Source organism: Malaya genurostris, chromosome 2 (genome assembly GCF_030247185.1).
Source record: "Malaya genurostris strain Urasoe2022 chromosome 2, Malgen_1.1, whole genome shotgun sequence".
In the NCBI taxonomy this organism is placed as follows: Eukaryota; Metazoa; Arthropoda; class Insecta; order Diptera; family Culicidae; genus Malaya; species Malaya genurostris.
The window spans coordinates 187,257,464-187,278,524 of record NC_080571.1 but is presented as its reverse complement, the minus strand read 5'-3'; the positions used below and the strand labels follow the sequence as shown (position 1 = coordinate 187,278,524).

General features: G+C 39.8%; 1 protein-coding gene across 1 annotated transcript in view; it reads right to left on the bottom strand.

Moving 5' to 3' along the window:
- The window catches only part of LOC131432721 (uncharacterized), a 175,977-nt gene that overhangs the window by 140,582 nt on the left and 14,334 nt on the right, over window positions 1–21,061 (bottom strand). The window lies entirely within an intron of this gene.

Below are 21,061 nucleotides of genomic sequence, written 5' to 3'. Positions count from 1 at the left end.
ATTTATCGGTAAGAGAGGCGATTCGCAAAGCACATTATCAACAGCTAAATCCGTAGAACAGAAAATCAAACGAAGAATACGCTCCAAATGATTACGTATGAGATTCGTGTGACGTAGATTGAAAAAATCCATGCTGTCTATCCGCAACGGTCCAACCGTTGTCAAAGCTACCGAATCACCAGGTCGTACTCCAACGTTACTTAAATTCCAGGATAATCCAGGTTGGTTATAATCACCACAACCTAGCTTATAGTCCGTATCGGATGCAGTCACAAGCATCTCTCGGACCGATTCAGTATGCGTCCGCATCACGACAACATCTTTACTTTTATCTGGAGGAATGTAAATAGCACATAGTAGATTTGTTACTATTGTTTTTGTTTCGGTCACAGCGATATACATTATAGATGCTTCCAAACAGTTGTGCTTAATTTATAGCTGCATCTAGCCCCGTCTCGATAAGTATTATAACGTCGTAGTTGCAATCAAATATATTGAAGTAGAACTCGTCGATTTTACTACGAAATCCACGTACGTTTTGGTAGTATACCCAAAGGCGTGCATCACCATCATTAGGACTCTGCAACAAGGAAGCATCAGGTCCGGAAAAATTAAAACAATCAAAATACTCGCCTTTGATGGAAACCCCAGGGTTTCCACCATCATCCGAAGGTTCACAAAATAATAATCAAAAGTGGTGCCAACCCTAGAGTCTCCACCGTCCACAGAAAAATGCGTTTAATTTTTTTAAAAGACGATCCAGCGATATTACATTTGTGTAGTTTTTAAACCTGTTTAGGAAATTTTTCACGTTTTTTGTTTCACCGGCTTGAGTGACGGTGTACAATATTTAACACACTTTACCCTATAACTCCGTAATCGGAAGTCGGATACGGATGAAATTCAGGAATTCCGTATGAGACTATGAGACCTTTCATTTGAATCTAGATTTGTGGAAATCGGTCAACCATCGTTGAGAAAAGTGAGAGATCAATTTTGGTATATATGACCACTATTTCCGGTGCTTCCGGAACCGGATACCGGGAACGAGGATAGCCGAAATCGGTTTGTTCAGTTGCCTACTGATAATGACTATCGATTTGTGTAGTTTTGAGACCAGTTTAGGAAATTGTTTACGTATTTTGTTTCGCCGGTTTTAGTGACGGTGTGCAATATTGAACACTCTTTACCCTATAACTCCGGAACCGGAAGTCGGATCCGGATAAAATTCAGGAAATCCGTATGGAACCATGAGATCTTTCATTTGAATCTAAGTTTGTTGATATCGGTCAACCATCGCTGAGAAAAGTGAGTGAGATCCATTTTGGTATACATGACCACTATTTTCTGTGCTTCCGGAACCGGATACCGGGAAGCAGGATAGCCGAAATCGGTTTGTTTAGTTGCATACTGATAATGGCTGTCGATTTGTGTAGTTTTGAGACCAGTTTAGGATAGTTTTACGTATTTTGTTTCGCAGGTTTAAGTGACGGTGTACAATATTGAACACACTTTACCCTATAACTCCGGTACCGGAAGTCGGATCCGGATGAAATTCCGGAACGTGGTATGGGACCATGAGACCTTTCATTTGAATCTAAGTTTGTGAAAATCGGTAAACCATCGCTGAGAAAAGTGAGTGAGAATCATTTTGGTATATATGATCACTATTTCTGGTGCTTCCGGAACCGGATACCGAGAACCAGGATAGCCGGAATCGGTTTGTTTAGTTGCATACTGATAATAATTATAGATTTGTGTAGTTTTGAGACCAGTTTAGGATAATTTTTACGGTTTTTGTTTCACCGGTTTAAGTGACGGTGTACAATATTGAACACACTTTACCGTATACTCCGGAACTTTAAGTCGGATCCAGATGAAATTCAGGCATTCAGTATGAGAGTATGAGATCTTTCAGTTGAATCTAAATTTGTGGAAATCGGTCAAATATCGCTGAGAAAAGTGAGTGAGATCCATTTTGGTATATATGACCACTACTTCCGGAACCGGATACCGGGAACCAGAATAGCCGAAATCGGTTCGTTTATTTGCCTACTGATAATGTCTTTCGATTTGTGTAGTTTTGAGACCAGTTTAGGAATTTTCTTACGTATTTTGTTTCACCGGTTTAAGTGATGGTGTACAATATTGAACACACTTTACCCTATAACTCCGGAACCGGAAGTAGGATCCGGATGAAATTCAGGAATTCCGTATGGGACCATGAGACCTTTCATTTGAATCTAAGTTTGTGGAAGTCGGTCAATCCATCGCTGAGAAAAGTGAGTGAGATCCATTTTGGTATATATGACCACTATTTCCGGTGCTTCCAGAACCGGATACCGGGAACCAGGATAGCTGGAATCGGTTAGTTTAGATGCCTACTGATAATAACTATCGATTTGTGTAGTTTTGAGACCAGTTTAGGAACCTAGTGAGATTATTTGACACATACACACACACCTACATACACACAAACATTCCTCAGCTCGATGAACTGAGTTGAATGGCATGTGACGCTTGGCCCTCCGGGCCGATTTTTACTAGTCGGTTTTTCAAGTGATTGCATTAGCTTTCTATATAAGAAAGGCCAAACGCTTATCGGGGTCAAAGGTAGGTGAGTGAGGTGAGTGATCGGGTAGTGGACACAGCACCATTTGCACCCTCCGAAAAAGTCGGTTCAAACTGCGCGAGTGGAAGCTATAGCAGTTGTTTCTGTGTTTCTAAGGGTAGTCACACCCTATAATGATGCATTATAAGCATTTTAGTGGCTAGAAATCGCATAATTTGAAGTGCCATTCAGACAAAATTGATGGCTGCTGGTCTTTTTTTCACCACAATCGCTTCGATCATCGTGTTCGTAAGCCTGTGTTGCTCTGGGTTTTTCATTTGAGCTGCAGGCTTGATGACATGTCTTGAACGTTTGTATCGCTGTGTGTATCTTTGGTCGGTGTGTGCACATTCCGGAAAGCTTGTCACACTGGTCCATATGAAACATTTATATTTATTCGTGAAAATAATTGTGCACGAATTCACTACCAAATACGAATTCGCGATTACCTAATTAGGTTAAATGTATTAGTGAGTGTCCAGCTCCGTTTCTTTAAAACGGACTTTCATATTTCTTTTACTTTAGATCGCACTAGATCTGAAAATTTTATTTAATCGATGCAGAATAATCAAGGCGGGTGAGATTACTGCGGGAAAACTCGTAGAGATTCGGAATTTACTTCTGCTTTCACTTAATTTGATCCCCAGCCGAATGTTCAGCGTCCCTTAGGGGTGGAGAATTTACTTCTGCTTTGTTGTGTTTTAGTGTTGTCAATTTTCCCCATCCTAGTTCAAACCTTAACATTTCCCTTCAATCCTTCTCTCTTATCGGGAAAATGATGCTAAAAACAAATTGATGGCAAGGCACAAATCTCCAAATATCAAGGGGAACGTCCCATTTGAGCTAAGGGATGCTGAACAATCTGCTGGGAATCAGAAGTAAATTCTGAACCTCTACGAGGTTCCGAACAGTCTGCTGTAAAACCTATTTAGGTCTGTTACTATGTGCGTTCTTTTTGATGAACGATGCACAGTTAATAAAACCTCCAACCCCCGAGAGGATTTGGAGATTTTACAAAAGCGACACCATTCTGCACTCCCGGAAGAATGCAGAACGATTCGCAGTATGTACGAGCAGAAGTAAATTCGGTACCTCATAAAGGATGCCAAACAATCTGCTAAACCCTATTTAAGGTGAATACGGAAAGGATTAATTCAATCCAAGAAGAACAATTAACCTCTCTGACTATAGCTCCTTATCACATTGGGCGAGAAACGAGAGAATATCCTTTTGTTGTCATGTTTGGATGCAGCCCAAGAACGAATCTTGTGCTTTATCCAACTAGATGAGAGTGGTAAAGCTGGTTCCGGACCAACGAAATCATTCGTTGCACCAGCTCTAGCCAACTCATCATTACCGATTGTATTCCACACAAAATCGCGTAGATTTCTGCTTGGAACACAGTACAGTATCTACCAAGTGAATGAGACTGCTTTAGCCTCATTTCTCGACAGTAGACACCAGCACCAGCACGACCATTCAACAGAGAACCGTCCGTATAACAAACTATGCGTTCATCAAGTTGTCGTTCCAAATAACTAGACAACCATTTCTCACGAAAAGGATAGCTCACATTGAATGTTTTGAAAGGAAAACTGCATGTGAGAGTTAGGTCACTAGGAGCGAGTAAATACTCATCCCACGTAACCATTTGAGACCACAAGCGAGTGTAGCTAGTAGCATAGTCTATAGGGTTACTGTTCCAAAGCCCTGTAACCTTAAGACGCACCTCCTGCAGCCATTCAGTCCTCGGCACGGAAATACACCTTGAATTAGGAGCTCCTATTTTTGTGGCTTTTTACGACATGGAACAGGAAACCAGTGGATCAATTCTTGGTAGAATATAATTCCGCCGGATGCCACACGGCTTACCTGTTTGGTGGTCTTATACCAACGGTACAGGTGGACCGTAGCATTATTCTTAGCCCGTTGGGAAACCGCTACCGACACTACACGGCTATCTAGGCTACTCAGAAAGGGAAGTTGACATTGATGGACAAATTCCATGGATGGCCCAGCAGCCGTGATTATTGTGTTTTGCCATATAAGCAATCATTGTGAAAACCGAATATTGAACCGAGACCCAGAGGTACGAGTGTCATATACCCCTCGAATCCGTTCGTCGAGAACGGCAAAGTCTGTATAGGTGTGCACAACAAATAAGTGCACTATCTTTCAGAGTTGGCTGAACCGATTTCCTCTTGGTATTCTATACAACGCTCAAGAAACTTAGTTGAATCCGAATTCTTGTTACGGAGTTACAGGGAGATAAGTGCAAACGTTTTGATTATAAGCACCCCTTATTCATAAGTGACCGTGTAGAGAGCTGCGATTAGCTTGGAAATTGTTCATAAATTACTAGATAGTTACTAGATCTTTCTGAAAGATCAAGAAATAATCTCGCAGTTATACCGGTCCCCAATTTCTGGTTCCGAAAGTACCAGAAAATAGTTAATTTTCTCAGTGGAGATTTATCAGAGATGAATGGGCAAATTTTCATAAACTTAGGTGTAAATGAAATTTATTATAATTTTATACGATACTCGTGAACTCTATGCGGATCTGACTTCCGGTTTCGGAATTACAAGGTGATATAAGCTTAAACATGCAAACAGTCGTTAAGGAGGGGATAGGGTCTAAACGATGAAAAAATCATCATTTTTGCTAATTTTTTCCAGTATTATCGTCCAACAAAATAAATTCAAATGTTTTGCATGATAAAAAGTATCATTCGAAAAACATTTTATAATTTTTTCGTGGAAAAATATTGAGAAACAATTCGGTGAAGAGGTATTTTCGAGAACGCTTCTTAAAAATCATGATTTGCGGTGTCCACTGTATCTCAGCGCAGACTAATCAGGAGTGAACAAATTAACGCAGCATAGTTAGAGTAGAAGTTTTTCTAGACCCCAACGTTTCTGTTTGATTTTTGTATTTGTTTTTTTAATTTTTGGTGGTTGTTCAAAGTGAAAACTACGATTTTTCACGAAAAAAATCCGCCATTTTGTAGCTGTTAAACCTCCCCAAAGTAACAAACAACGAAAAAGGAAAACGTTGGGGTCTGGTTTTTCATATGTAGAAAGTGTGTGCAAATTTTTTTTGAATGACGATGTACACGGACGCGATTAAAGGTTTTTGTCTATAAAATCAATAGAAACAATTAATTACTCCATGGAGCCCGTAGGGTCTAACATTTTCAAAAAATCATATTTTTTCTTTTATAATTTATTACAACGAAACATTTCAAAAATGTTTTGTCAAGTTTTGAAGTCAATCGAAGTAGAAATCTTGGGCCTGTGCGCCGAGCTCTTGCTACTTCGTACAATGAGATAGCCATAGATAAAGGTCTATCACTTCCAGAGTTTCGTTCCAATAGGCTTGAAAATTTCACATAAATTTCTTCAAATGTTTCACTATATGAAAATATAAAGAAAATAATAAATGATTTTTCAAAAGTGTTAGACCCTACTCGCCTCTTAAAGAGACAAAATTTGATCTGTTCAATACTGTTTACAAATTGAAAAGGTGACGCTCGTTTATATCCAAATAAACTTTTTTGTTTTCATTCAAGACTCAAACTTTTTTTTAAATTCATCAGATAAATTTAAGTAAAAAGAGAAAGGATTTATCACATCTCTAGGTGGATTAAATTATGATTTTTCAAAAACTCCGATCAATTTAAGCCTAGACCCCCTTGTTAGTTATATTTTCTACGCCCTTCTTCAATAACCTAACTTTCTAATAGGCAAATAAGTATATGTATTCATCATGACATGTTGTTTCTTGTCGATTCAACCGAAGCTCTTATTATCATCTCCCGAGATATGCCTAGTTTGACAACAATCGGTTAATGCGTTTTAGGGTCATAATGGAACGTACATTAACGCAAACATACATTGACTTTCATGTATCTAGATAGATTAAACACTATTGTATGATTCGAACAATTTTGTGTAGCTATTTTGTTAAGTGAAGGAGATTGCATATAGGTGAATATAGTGAAGGAGATTGCATATAAATGTTTTTTTATACTACCCCTTAAAATATCCATTCAATGAACAGAACTAATAACTTGATCCAAGTTAGTTGTGGTCATCTTTTGAGTTGTTTTGGAGTTATGGTCGATTATGATCGTCTCTGAAGAAGAAAGTACAGGGTGATTTTTTAAGAGCTTGAGAACTTTTTTAAACAATAAAACGCATAAAATTTGCAAAATCTCATCGGTTCTTTATTTTAAACGTTAGATTGGTACATGACATTTACTTTTTGAAGATAATTTCATTTAAATGTTGACCGCGGCTGCGTCTTAGGTGGTCCATTCGGAAAGTCCAATTTTGGGCAACTTTTTCGAGCATTTCGGCCGGAATAGCCCGAATTTCTTCGGAAATGTTGTCTTCCAAAGCTGGAATAGTTACTGGCTTATTTCTGTAGACTTTAGACTTGACGTAGCCCCACAAAAAATAGTCTAAAGGCGTCAAATCGCATGATCTTGGTGGCCAACTTACCGGTCCATTTCTTGAGATGAATTGTTCTCCGAAGTTTTCCCTCAAAATGGCCATAGAATCGCGAGCTGTGTGGCATGTAGCGCCATCTTGTTGAAACCACATGTCAACCAAGTTCAGTTCTTCCATTTTTGGCAACAAAAAGTTTGTTAGCATCGAACGATAGCGATCGCCATTCACTGTAACGTTGCGTCCAACAGCATCTTTGAAAAAATACGGTCCAATGATTCCACCAGCGTACAAACCACACCAAACAGTGCATTTTTCGGGATGCATGGGCAGTTCTTGAACGGCTTCTGGTTGCTCTTCACTCCAAATGCGGCAATTTTGCTTATTTACGTAGCCATTCAACCAGAAATGAGCCTCATCGCTGAACAAAATTTGTCGATAAAAAAGCGGATTGTCTGCCACGAACCGAAAAAATAATGGTAATAAAATTCAATGATTTGCAAGCGTTGCTCGTTAGTAAGTCTATTCATGATGAAATGTCAAAGCATACTGAGCAAATAATAATGCATGAAAATCATAACCTCAAAAAATCTGAGCAAATACTAATGCATGAAAATCCTAACCTCAAAAAAATCACCTTTTATATGTGCCGAGTTTTATATTAATTCGTTGAGTAGTTCCGGAGTTATGCCGTTACAAACATTACACCCCCTTTTTAGAGGTACTTACTACATTCACTCTTTATAATTTTATCTAAGTTCGTCAAATAAGATAATTTTTTTCATAGCCCATCCTGTTAAGGACACAGTACCCTTATTTTTAAAGGGATTTACTACATTCCCCCCCCCCCCCTAATAGCCATATCTAAGGTATGGAAAATGTTTCTATGGCCTTTAATATGTATCGATTCTCTTCGAATTATACGATTCTTCTCATGAACCCCTCATTATAATGACACTTCAGAAATCAGGAATCAGAACAAATTGGCTCAAATGGCACGTTCCCCTTGATATTTGGAGATTTGTGCCTTGTCATCAATTTGTTTTTAGCATCATTTTCCCGATATATAAGAGGGAAGGATTGAAAGGAAATGGTAAGGGTTGGACTAGGAGGATGGGAAAAATTAACGACACAAAAACACATAAAAGCAGAAGTAAATTCTGCACCCCTAAGGGATGCTGAACAATTTGCTGAGGATCACATTTAGTGGAAGCAGAAGGAAATTCTGAACCTCTACGAGGTCCCGAACAGTCTGCTGTTAATAAAACCTCCAACCCCCGAGAGGATTTAGAGATCTTACAAAAGCGACACCATTCTCGGAAGAATGCAGAACGACTCGCAGTATGTACGAGCAGAAGTAAATTCGGTACCCCCCAAAGGATGCCAAACAATCTGCTAAACCCTATTTAAGGTGAATACAGAAGGGATTCATTCACTCCAGGAAGAACGATGAACCCTTCTGACTATAGCTCCTTACCACATTGGGTGAGAAACGAGATAATATCCTTCAATTTTAGCTCCGCATACACAGACTCAACCATGTATGGAGAACCAAAAACCCGGATACGTAGCTGCGTCAATGCGGGACAGTTACATATCAGATGATATGAAGTACCACAATCGCATTCACACAAATCATACGAATAATACTCAGTACGTTGAATAGTAGCCATGAGATAATTGAGTTTGCAATGTCCAGTCAAAGCTCTGACCAGAATACTGCAATGATACTTGGAGAAATGCAGTAGACACTTTGACATTTTCAGATTTAAATCTGGTAGAAATGCTTTTGTCTGAGCGCAAGTTTGCAAGCTGCGCCAGTAGCTGGCATGTTTGGATGCAGCCCAAGAACGAATCTTGTGCTTTATCCAACTAGTTGAAAGTGGTAAAGCTGGTTCAGGACCAACGAAATCATTCGTTGCACCAGCTCTAGCCAACTCATCAGCCCATTCATTTCCAGTAATACCAGAATGGCCGGGTACCCATAAGAAGTAAACAGCATTTGAAATGCTGAGGTCTTCAATTTGAGTTCAACATGCGATCACTAGATTCGACCGTGAGTCATTCGAACTGAGTGCTTTTAAGGCTGCCTGACTGTCGGAACAAAAATTAATACGTTTACCACAGATTCTCTGCTGAAGTGCCGATTGTACTCCACACAGAATTGCGTAGATTTCTGCTTGGAACACAGTACAGTATCTACCAAGTGAATGAGACTGCTCCAGCCTCATTTCACGACAGTAGACACCAGCACCAGCACGACCATTCAACAGAGAACCGTCCGTATAACAAACTATGTGTTCATCAAGTTGTCGTTCCAGACAACCAGACAACCATTCCTGACGAAGAGGATAGCTCACATTGAATGTTTTGAAAGGAAAACTGCATGTGAGAGTTAGGTCACTAGGAGCGAGTAAATACTCATCCCACGTAACCATTTGAGACCACAAGCGAGTGTGGCTGGTAGCATAATCTAATGGGTTACTGTTCCAAAGCCCTGTAACCTTAAGACGGTATGCACAAGATAATGCTTCTTGTTTTAGGAACATATGTAGTGGTTTAATACACAGTAGCGCCTCTAGAGCAGCATGAGGAGTTGTCGTGAATGCTCCTGTCATCGCCATTAGGACCATCCTTTGGAGATGATTTAGCTTTGACTGAACTGTCGCGACTTCTCCTTTCTGCCACCATACAAGACATCCATATGCTAAAATTGGTCTAACAATAGTTGTGTAGATCCAATGAATATATCTGGGTTTGAGTCCCCATGATTTTCCAAAAGCTCGCCTGCATTGGCCGAAAGCCATGCAAGCTCTTTCAATCCTGAAGTCAATATGAGCAGACCAATTCAGTTTTGAGTCAAGAATAACCCCGACATATTTAACTTGATCGACCACAGTGACCTCTGAACCAAAGAACTGCAACGGACGAGCTCCTGTAATTATTCTACGATGAGTGAAAAGCACCATTGATGTTTAGCCCGGATTTACAGATAATCCAACCTGACAACACCATTGTTCAACAGATCGCAGGGCTTGCTGCATTAAATCAAAGAGAGTGTTAATGCTTATACCGGTCATCAATATATGATAATCGTCGGCAAAACCATAAGTCGGAAATCCAAGGTTATTAAGTTTCTTTAACAAACCATCAGCGACTAGGTTCCATAAAAGTGGGGATAGTACACCACCTTGAGGACACCCACAGACACTCAGCTTTCTAATCTCTGCTTGCCGAAGCGATGAACAAAGAAGTCGATTGCTAAGCATTGCGTGTATCCAGTAAGGGAAAAACCCAAGATATTCCGTTCACGACTGCAATGTTTAACCTCCTGCAGCCATTCAGCCATCGGCACGGAAATACACCTTGACTTAGGATTTCCTATTTTTGTGGCCTTTTACGACATGGAACAGGAAACCAGTGGATCAAATCTTGGTAAAAAATAATTCCGCCGGATGCCACACGGCTTACCTGTTTGGTGGACTTATACCACCGGTACAGGTGGACCGTAGCGTTATTCTTAGCCAGTTGGGAAACCGCTACCGACACTACACGGCTATCTAGGCTGCTCAGAGAGGGAAGTTGACATTGATGGTCAACTTCCATGGATGGCTGAACAGCCGGACACAGTACCCTTATTTATAAAGGGATTTACTACATCCACCCCCCATATAGCCATATCTAAGGTATGGAAAATGTTTCTATGGCCTTTAATATGTATCGATTCTCTTAGAATTATACGATTCTTCTCATGAACCCCTCATTATAATGACACTTACTACGCTCTCTTCCGTATCAATGCTTATGCTATATGCTTATGACCATCTCTGAAGAGGAGAGGAAGAAGTACCTTTGTATCCTTTAAACAGGGTTTACAATCTTCAATCCATTATTTTACCAACACTCGAATTTTGCCTTTCTTATATAGAAAGGTTATGCAATCACTTGAAAAACCGACTAGTAGAAATTGCCCCGGAGGGCCAAGTGTCATATACCATTCGACTCAGTTCATCGAGCTGAGCAATGTCTGTGTGTGTATGTGTGCGTGTGTCAAATAATCTCATTAGGTTTTCTCGGAGATGGTTGAACCGATTTAGACAAACTTAGATTCAAGCGAAAGGTCTCATTGTCCCATACGGAACTTCTGAATTTCATCCGGATCCGACTTCCGGTTCCGGAGTTATAGGGTAAAGTGTGTTTAATATAGTACAACGCCACTTAAACCGGCGAAACTAAATACGTAAAAAAAATCCCAAAACTACACAAATCGAGTCATTATCAGTAGGACACTAAAACAAACCGACTCCGGCTATTCTGGTTCCCGGTCTCCGCTTCCGGAAGCACCGGAAATAGTGGTCATATGTATCACACAAACTTGGATTCAAATGGAAGGTCTCACGATCCCATATGAAATTCCTTAGTTTCATCCGGATCCGACTTCCAGTTCCGGAGTTATAGGGTAAAGTGTGTTCAATATTGTACACCGTCACTTAAACCAGCGAAACAAAGTACGTTTAAAAAAATTTAAAATGGTCTCAAAACTACACAAATCGATAGTCATTATCAGTAGGCAAATAAACAAACCGGTTCCGGCTATCCTGGTTCCCGGTATCCGGTTCCGGAAGCACCGGAAATAGTGGTCATATATCCCAAAATGGATCTCACTCACATTTCTCACAGATGGTTTGACCTATTTCAACAAACGTAGATACAAATAGGAGGTCTCACGGTCCCATATAAAATTCCTGAATTTCATTCGGATCCGACTTTCGGTTCCGGAGTTATAGGGTAAAGAGTGTTCAATATTGTACACCGTCACTTACTTAAACCGGCAAAACAAAAAAAGAACAAAACTTTCTAAACTAGTCTCAAAACTACACAAATTGATAGCTAATAGGCAACTAAACGATCTCACGGTCCCATACAGAATTTTTTAATTTCATCTGGATCCGACTTTCGGTTCCGAAGTTATAGGGTAAAGTGTGTTCAATATTATACACCATCACTTAAACTGGCGGAACAAAAACCGTAAAAAAGGTTGTAAAATGGACTCAAAACCGTTATTCCCAATCTTGGGGCAAATGAAAGATCTTATGGTCCTACCAAAAATTATTGCACATTTTCGGATACAACAAAAGTTTAAATCGTCATTTAGAGTGCGATGGCAAAATTGTATAAATCTTAAAAATTTGAATAAAAACTAGCACATGGTTTGAACGTCATGTTAGTTGGTGGCCGTACGAACCGACTTCGATTATACCGGTTCTCAGTTTCTGGTGCTTGAAGTACATATAATAATGAACCCACTTCGTTTTCTAATGAATGGTCTAACCGATCAGAGAACTGTTTCATTCTTCATGTTATACTAGTAAATGCACAAACAATCCCTTGGTTTCTTTCAAAAACCGAAGAGAAACATTTTGAATAGATTACCACAGTATTATATATGAGAAAGGCCACCACTAGGTGGATTGAAACAGGTTTTTCTTAGATATTATTAACTTTTCACTAAAATATACTAAAAATGACAAAAAATGTTGACAGCGGCACTTCAATACATTCATACATTTCTCACTGTCTGTATAAAAAATTAATAACAAAACGAGTTATCATTGTAAATTTATTCGTTACTTTACTATTTCCAGCAATTCTTGCAAGATTTCACAATCCATTATGATAGCTACATAAAACCTGTTTTAATCCACCTAGTGGTGTAATGATACCTTTCTCATATATAATACTGTGCTTTTCTATTCAAAACAGTAGTACATTGTTTGTGCATTAACTAGTATAACATTCAGAATGAAACATTGTTTTGCTCGTGTAGGTCATCCTTAAAAAAAGGTCGCGTAGGTCATCCCTAAAAAACGGTACTTCCAGCACCGGAACCCAAGAACCGGTATGATCGAAGTCGGTTCGTACGGCCATCACCTAACACGACGTACAAACTCTACTAGTTGTTATTCAAATTTTGAATATTTTGCACGTTTTTGCCATCGTACTCTGAACGACGTATCCGAAAATATACAGTAGTTTTTGGTAGGATTATAAGACCTTTCATTTGACACTAAGGTTGAGAATATCGGTTTTGAGTCCAGTTTAGAAATTTTTGTACGATTTTTGTTTCATCGGTTTAAGTGACGGTGTTTTTTACCCTATAACTCCGGAACCGGAAGTCGGATGATATTCAGGAATTCCGTATGGGACTGTGAGAGCTTTCATTTGATTTTAAGTTTGTGGAAATCGGTCAAACCATCGCGGAGAGAAGTGAGTGAGATCCATTTTGGAATATATGACTACTATTTCCGGCGATTCCGGAACCGGGGACCCGGAACCAGGATAGCCGGAATCGGTTTGTTTAGTTGCCTACTGATAATGGCTATCGATGTGTGTAGTTTTGAGACCAGTTTAGAAAAAAATTGCTAGTTTTGTTTCGCCGGTTTAAGGTGAAATGTAGCGTCATAAAATGCCGCTTCAATTGAATGAACCGTCACACAAAGCATAACAAGAAAAACGGACACATAGAACCAAGAACTTTTTTCAATGATTGAGCGCAGTGGGTTTACCTCTCGTTATATTGGCTTGTAAAAAAGACTGGACGTAATGGATTATTGAATCTTTCACACTTTGAATATATGCTAATTCAATCGTTATTATTAGTGATTACTCTTACACTAGAGCTATAAAGCATGAGTAATTATGAATGACTAACATGAGGCTATATGTATATGTATTGACCAACTTGCTAACCATATGCCTGAGTTTAGTAGCAAGCATGCATTCTCATTCAAAAGAACGATTGAAGACGAAATAACATTCGAGTATTTTCGATATCTTTGCCAGTCGTTCACCAGGCCCTTCCCGTCGATGAGATAGAATTTACGTAAAAGTATTTACTTGACTCGCATGATAGAGCGCGGTCGAATTTACTTATCGAATACATTCAATGCCAATATATTCCATTCTAATTGACTTTCATGATCATCTTCGAATAAGTAGAAAGTATTATTTCTGTTGTGTCAATAGAATCGTAGCACTAGCCATGTAATCGAAGCTATGCTATGAGTCGGCTGCGAAGTCTGTTAAAGCAGAAAGGCAAAATTTCTCAAAAGGAATGTAATTCCAAGACTTCCACACCCGGACATTTTCCTGGTGTGGATTCAGTATTCTCCCAATACGGTTCCGGCACTCCTTGGCTGCGAAGTCTGTTGAAACAAATGGTCATATTCAACAATAAATGTAATACTAAGACTTTGCTTTGCTTGACGACGTTTATTCGAGTTGTTTATTATTTAATACAACAAAACAATGTTGAAATTTGATTCATTTACAGTCGATTATGTATTTTTTTATTGTTATCAACTGGTTTTGATGCAATAAATTAATATTTTTGTTGACTTTTCACTCATATTTTACACATTTATTAAATAATTCGAAGGAAATGTATAGAGTTTTGTCTACCTACCTTAGACATTAGTAATTGTTCCCATAAAACATAAGAATAAGCTATACATGGTTTATTTATTACAAAGCAATATAGTTGAACTGTTGAAAAATTTTAGTATTAGTCTTAAAACCACAACAAAACCACAATCTTCGTAAATATATATACAATTAAACAATAACACTTTTTATGAACCATTTAATTATACTATTTCACATTCACATCAATGCATTGAACTCAACAGAATTGGACTGCTTAAGCTCTAAGATGCCAAGGGTATTTATTAATCTCAATTACGACTAACTTAAAACTAGAATAGTATCATTATGTAATGTAGTAGCGGATTCTCGAGAATTCAGCTTTCAGCTGGCGATCGGCAGTGACCGGTGTAATGGATATTGCATGAGGGTCTTCCATATGGCATTGGCGAATATCCATGTTGGCCGCATCCTTCGGTCCGTGTGGGTCCGCGGGAAACACCCCCAGGCCCGGCGGGTGGCCCGCATGCTGGTTTTCGACTGGAGCGGTCTTCCGTGGACGATGATGGTGATGTTACGGAAGAGAATGAAAAAAAAGTAAATATTGTGGAAACGGGGTAAAAAAGGGGGTGTGGGAACAAAATGTCTGAAAACGATAGAGATCTAATTAGTTGCCATCGAGATGAAGAAGACAGGGAAGGGGGAACGAAAAAGTTAGTGACAAAAAGAAAGATCTTGTTAGTTCCAATGAAGATGGTGGAAAGGGACGGGGATCGAGAGAATCGGGCGGATGTTAGTGTCGAACTTGTAGGTGGAGTTTATACTTTCTGAGTGAGGAATATCACATTACACTTGTATATCAATGTTAAACACACACACACACACACACACACACACACACACACACACACACACACACACACAGGTACTGGTATATGAGAAGCATATATAAACTATCCCGCCAACACATCCCGAACCGGAACCTCAGGTGGTCTACCTCGGGCCCTAAGGGATTCCAGTAGCTTCGACCTGGCGTCACGATACTCTACGCACGACCACACGACATGCTCGATGTCCTGATAACCGTCGCCACAGGTGCAGAGACCGCTCTCCGCAAGACCAACACGCCGGAGATGTGCGTTGAAGGTGTAGTGATTTGACATGAGCCGCGACATAACACGAATGAAATCGCGACTCACGTTCATCCCCGTGAACCAAGGTTTCGTCGATACTCTAGGGATAATGGAATGTAGCCATCGTCCCAGTTCGCCATTGCTCCATGAAGTTTGCCAACTTTCGAGAGTTTTCTGACGAGAGATACTGAAAAAATCATTGAAGCAGATTGGTCTTTCATAAATATCACCTTCCAATGCACCTACTTTAGCCAATGAGTCTGCCTTTTCATTTCCCGAAATGGAACAATGCGAAGGGACCCAGACTAACGATATTAAATAAGACCGTTCAGATAAAGTTCTCAAATGTTCCCGAATTATCCCCAGGAAATAAGGGGGATACTTTCCTGGCTTCATTGCCCGGAGAGCTTCTATTGAGCTTAGACTGTCCGTGACAATGGAGTAATGGTCTTTGGGCAAGGTTTCAATGATCTCGAGGGTGTACTGAATAGCAGCTAATTCTGCGACGTAAACTGAAGCCGGATCGCTGAGTTTTTAAGAAGCGATGATGTTTTGATTGAAGATGCCGAAGCCTGTGGACTCGTTGATGTTTGATCCGTCATTGTAAGACACCTTTTCACAGTTGACTGTTCTAAATTCATTATAAATAATATTTGGGGCCACTTGAGGGCGCACGTGATCCGGAATTTCACAAATTTTTCTCTCATGGATGTGTCGAAAAACACAGTAGAATCAGAAGTATCCAAGAAATGAGCACGGTTTTAAACAAACGAAGAAGGATTAATATTCTGAGCCATGTAATCAAAATACAAGGACATAAAACGGTTCTGAGAATTGAACTCGACAAGCCTTTCGAAGCTTTCAATCACCATCGGATTCAAGATATCACATCGGATTAGCAATCGATATGAGAGATCCCAGAATCGATTTTTCAACGGTAAGACGCCCGCGAGCACTTCGAGACTCATCGTATGAGTCGACTGCATGCAACCTAAGGCAATACGCAAACAACGATACTGAATTCTTTCCAGTTTAATGAAATGGGTGTTCGCGTCGGATCGGAAGCAGTAGCATCCATATTCCATTACGGACAATATCGTTGTTTATTAAAGCCTGATCAGGTCTCCTGGGTGGGCACTCCACCAAGTTCCGGTTATTGTACGAAGAAAATATTCTCTGCTGGCATTTTTGTTTCAGATACCTAATGTGACATCCCCAGGTGCCTTTGGAGTCGAACCAGACCCCGAGGTATTTAAATGTGAAGACCTGAGCTATGGTTTCACCCCCTAGTTAAAACTGTAATTGTGCTGGTTCTCGTTTCCTTGAAAATACAACCAGCTCAGTTTTCTCCGTAGAGAACTCGATACCCATTTGAAGAGCCCACGTCGACAAGTTGTCGAGGGTATCTTGTAATGGTCCTTGGAGATCGGCAGCTTTGGGTCCTATAATAGACACAACGCTGTTGTCGGCAAGTTGTCTTAGCGTGCAAGATGTGTTGATACATTCACCAATGTTGTTTACGTAAAAGTTGTATAAAAGGGGGCTTAAGCATGAGCCCTGAGGAAGACCCATGTAACTGAATCGTATTGTCGACAAATCACTATGTGCGAAATACATGTATTTCTCGGACAACAGATTATACAAAAAGTTATTCAAAATTGGTGAAATACCATGCTGATGCAACTTCTCAGATAGGATGTTTATGGAAACTGAATCAAAAGCCCCCTTGATGTCTAGAAAAACTGACCCCATTTGTTCTTTACGAGCAAATGCCATTTGAATTTCGGTTTAGAGCAACGCAAGACAATCGTTCGTTTCTTTGCCCCTGCGGGAGCCGAATTGTGTATCTGAAAGTAAGCCATTAGTCTCGACCCAATTGTCTAGACGGAACAGAATCATTTTTTCGAACAATTTCCGGATACAGGAAAGCATAGCAATCGGCCGATACGAATTGTGATCGGAGGCTGGTTTCCCTGGTTTTTGAATGGCAATAACTCTTGCTTGTCTTCAGTCGTGTGGGACAATATCATTCTCAAGAAGCTTATTAAATAAATTCAATAAACGTCTTTTGGCTGAGTCAGGCAGTTTTTTCAATAAGTTGAATTTGATTTTGCCTAATCCCGGAGCTTTATTGTTACACGATAAGAGCGCAAGTGAGAACTCTACCATCGAAAACGGTGTTTCGTTTGTATTTGACGTCACGGCACGGGAGATCCTCTGGTCCGGAGCAGAGTCTGGGCATACTTTATTAGCGAAGTCGAATATCCAGCGGTTAGAATATTCCTCGCTTTCGTTTGTGGTGTTTTTGTTGCGCATTTGTCGGGCTGTGTTCCAAAGAGTGCTCATTGATGTTTCTCTCGATAATCCGTCTACGAATCGACGCCAATATTCACTTTTCTTCACCTTAACCAAGCTTTTTATTTTAGCGTCTAATGCCGCGTAGTTTCTAAAATTATCAGGTGTTCCGTTTTTCCTAAACTCGACAAATGATGAAGTTCTCTCCGCGTTTAATTCTGAGCACTCTTTGTCCCACCACGTGTTGGGGGGACGGATGTTAGTTATCGCGCCGGGTACACGTTTCGTATGAGCTTGAGTCGCGGTGTCGAGAATCAAGCCAGCCAAAAACGTGTACTCTTCCTCCGGAGGAAGTTCTTGTGTTGTTTCTCAGATATCAAAAGAAGTTCTTGTGTTTCTTTCTCAGATATCAAATTTGCGTAGCATTTCCAATCAATATTTCGTGTGAGGTCATACGAAAGATTGATTGTCTCCGATGGTCTTAATCCGTAGGCGATTGAAATCACGATAGGTAGATGATCGCTACCGTGGGGATCAGGGATCACCTTCCACGTGCAGTCCAACCGTAGTGATGTCGAGCAAAGAGATAAATCCAGCGCACTTGATCTTGCTGGTGGTGCAGGAATTCGTCTCATTTCTCCCATTTTTTCATTTTTTTCTGGTGAAATCTGCAAGCTGTTTGCTAAACACTTTTCAAGTGTTTTTGAGACTGTGCCATCTACTTCAGCACAGGTGGAGTCCGGTCTAAGAGATGTTCCTTGTGATGTACTAAGCCTTAATAACATCCAGTTCACCAACGCTGATATACTCACTGCATTGAATAAGTTGAAGTCATCATCATCGTCTGGTCCAGATGGCATTCCTGCTATTATATTGAAAAGATGTGCAAATGCTTTGTGCTCTCCCTTAAAACTTATATTCAATCAGTCGCTCTCGCAAGGAATATTTCCGCAATGCTGGAAAAAATCATACATGTTTCCCGTATTTAAAAAAGGAAATAAGCAAAATGTAGAAAACTATCGTGGAATTACATCACTCTGCGCCGGATCTAAATTATTCGAGATTCTCGTGAGCAATGTTCTGTTCAGTGAAATTAAAACATACATATCGACAGATCAACATGGATTTTTCCCAGGCAGATCTACAGCTACAAACCTTGCTCATTTTACATCGCATTGCATTCGAAGTATGTAAGATGGGGCACAGGTGGACACGATTTATACTGATCTCAAAGCAGCATTCGATCGCGTGGATCACGCTATTTTACTTGCGAAAATTCGAAAACTGGGTGCTTCCAAAACATTCACTGAATGGATCAGATCGTATCTCGTTGGTAGAACTCTCTCTGTCAAACTTGGGAATAACGAGTCAGATAATTTCTCCAACTTGTCAGGCGTACCTCAGGGTAGCAACCTAGGACCTTTGCTGTTTTCTTTATTTTTTAATGATATTTGCTTTATCCTGCCACCAGGATGTAAGCTTATTTATGCAGATGATCTAAAACTCTTCCTCATCATTCGATCCGAAGAGGACTGCATTGTTTTGCAAAAACAGCTCGATGTTTTCTGTGATTGGTGTACGCGTAACCGATTGACGCTAAGTGTATCCAAATGTTCTGTAATTACCTTCACACGCAAGAAAAAGCCTGTTGTTTGGAGCTACACTGTTTCCGGAGAACGTCTCGAGAGAGTATCAGTTGTCAGAGATATTGGTGTACTACTGGATACACAGCTGTCCTTCAGAGACCACTACTGTCATATTATTGCTCAAGCCAACCGAAATCTTGGATTCATATTCAAAATAGCAAAAGAGTTCAAAGATCCATATTGTCTTCGATCACTGTACTTCACCCTTGTGCGATCAGTCCTTGAAACTTCATCTGTAGTTTGGAGTCCTTACATAGATGTCTGGATTAACCGAATTGAATCAGTTCAAGCTAGGTTCATTCGTTATGCTCTAAGATCTCTGCCATGGCGTAATCCTACAGAATTACCACCCTATACAGATCGCTGCAGATTGCTTGGTATGGACACGCTTGCCAAAAGAAGGAATATCTTTAGGGCCGCTTTTATTGGAAAATTATTAATCGGTCAAATTGACGCTCCATATATACTTTCTCGAGTTAATATTAACGTACCACCTAGAACTTTAAGATCGAGGAACTTTTTAAGACTTGACCATCAACGTACTGATTATGGACAGAACGAACCCATAAGGGGGATGTGTTGTATTTTTAACAATGTCTATGATTTTTTCGACTTTTCCATTTCATGTGATAATTTTAAAGATAGACTTAAGAAATTTACTTAGTGTATAAGAATTTATGTAAAAACCAATATGTCAATTTATGTAACATTAAACTGTTTGTGATGTGATTATATTGTCAGTTCAGCCAACCATAGAAATTAGAAAAGAAGAAGGGGTTTTTATGCCAAATTGAAGATAGTTTCTGTTTGGATCTTCAATTGGGCTTTTCCCCTTCCAATGCTTCATGTAGACTATATCTGGTCAGATGAAGGAATAATAAATAAATAAATAAATAAATAAATATTCAAGATTGTCATATTGAAGTTGGCGCAGATATCATGGATCATAGCTGATCTGTTATCGTCGTGAAGACAGCCCCATCCCGTACCGTGTGAGTTAAAGTCTCCTAAAACCAACGTCGGTGCGGGAAGGAGCTCAATGATATCACTGAGCCGCTGATACCCAACCGAGGCTCTTGGAGGAATGTAGATGGAAGCAATGCAAAGGTCCTTGCCTTTGATTGTAACATGACATGCGACAACTTCAATACCTGGTATCGAGGGGAGGTTAATGCGATAGAAAGAATAGCACTTTTTGATCCCCAAAAGTACTCCTTGATAGGGATCATCTCGATCCAGACGAATAATGTTAAAATCGTGGACGTTTAAGGGTATTTCAGAAGTTAGCCAAGTTTCGCACAATGCAAATGCGTCACATTTCAGATTATTTACTAGAAATTTGAAAGGATCTATTTTTGGGATGATACTTCTATAATTCCACTGTATAACAGTGACCTCGGTGGGTGACTTAGCCATCGATGGATACGATCGCTGAAAGAAGGGGCCATTTTGCAGTCAACTGCTTCAAGAATGTTCTAACTGTAGGAATAAAAGCCATTATCA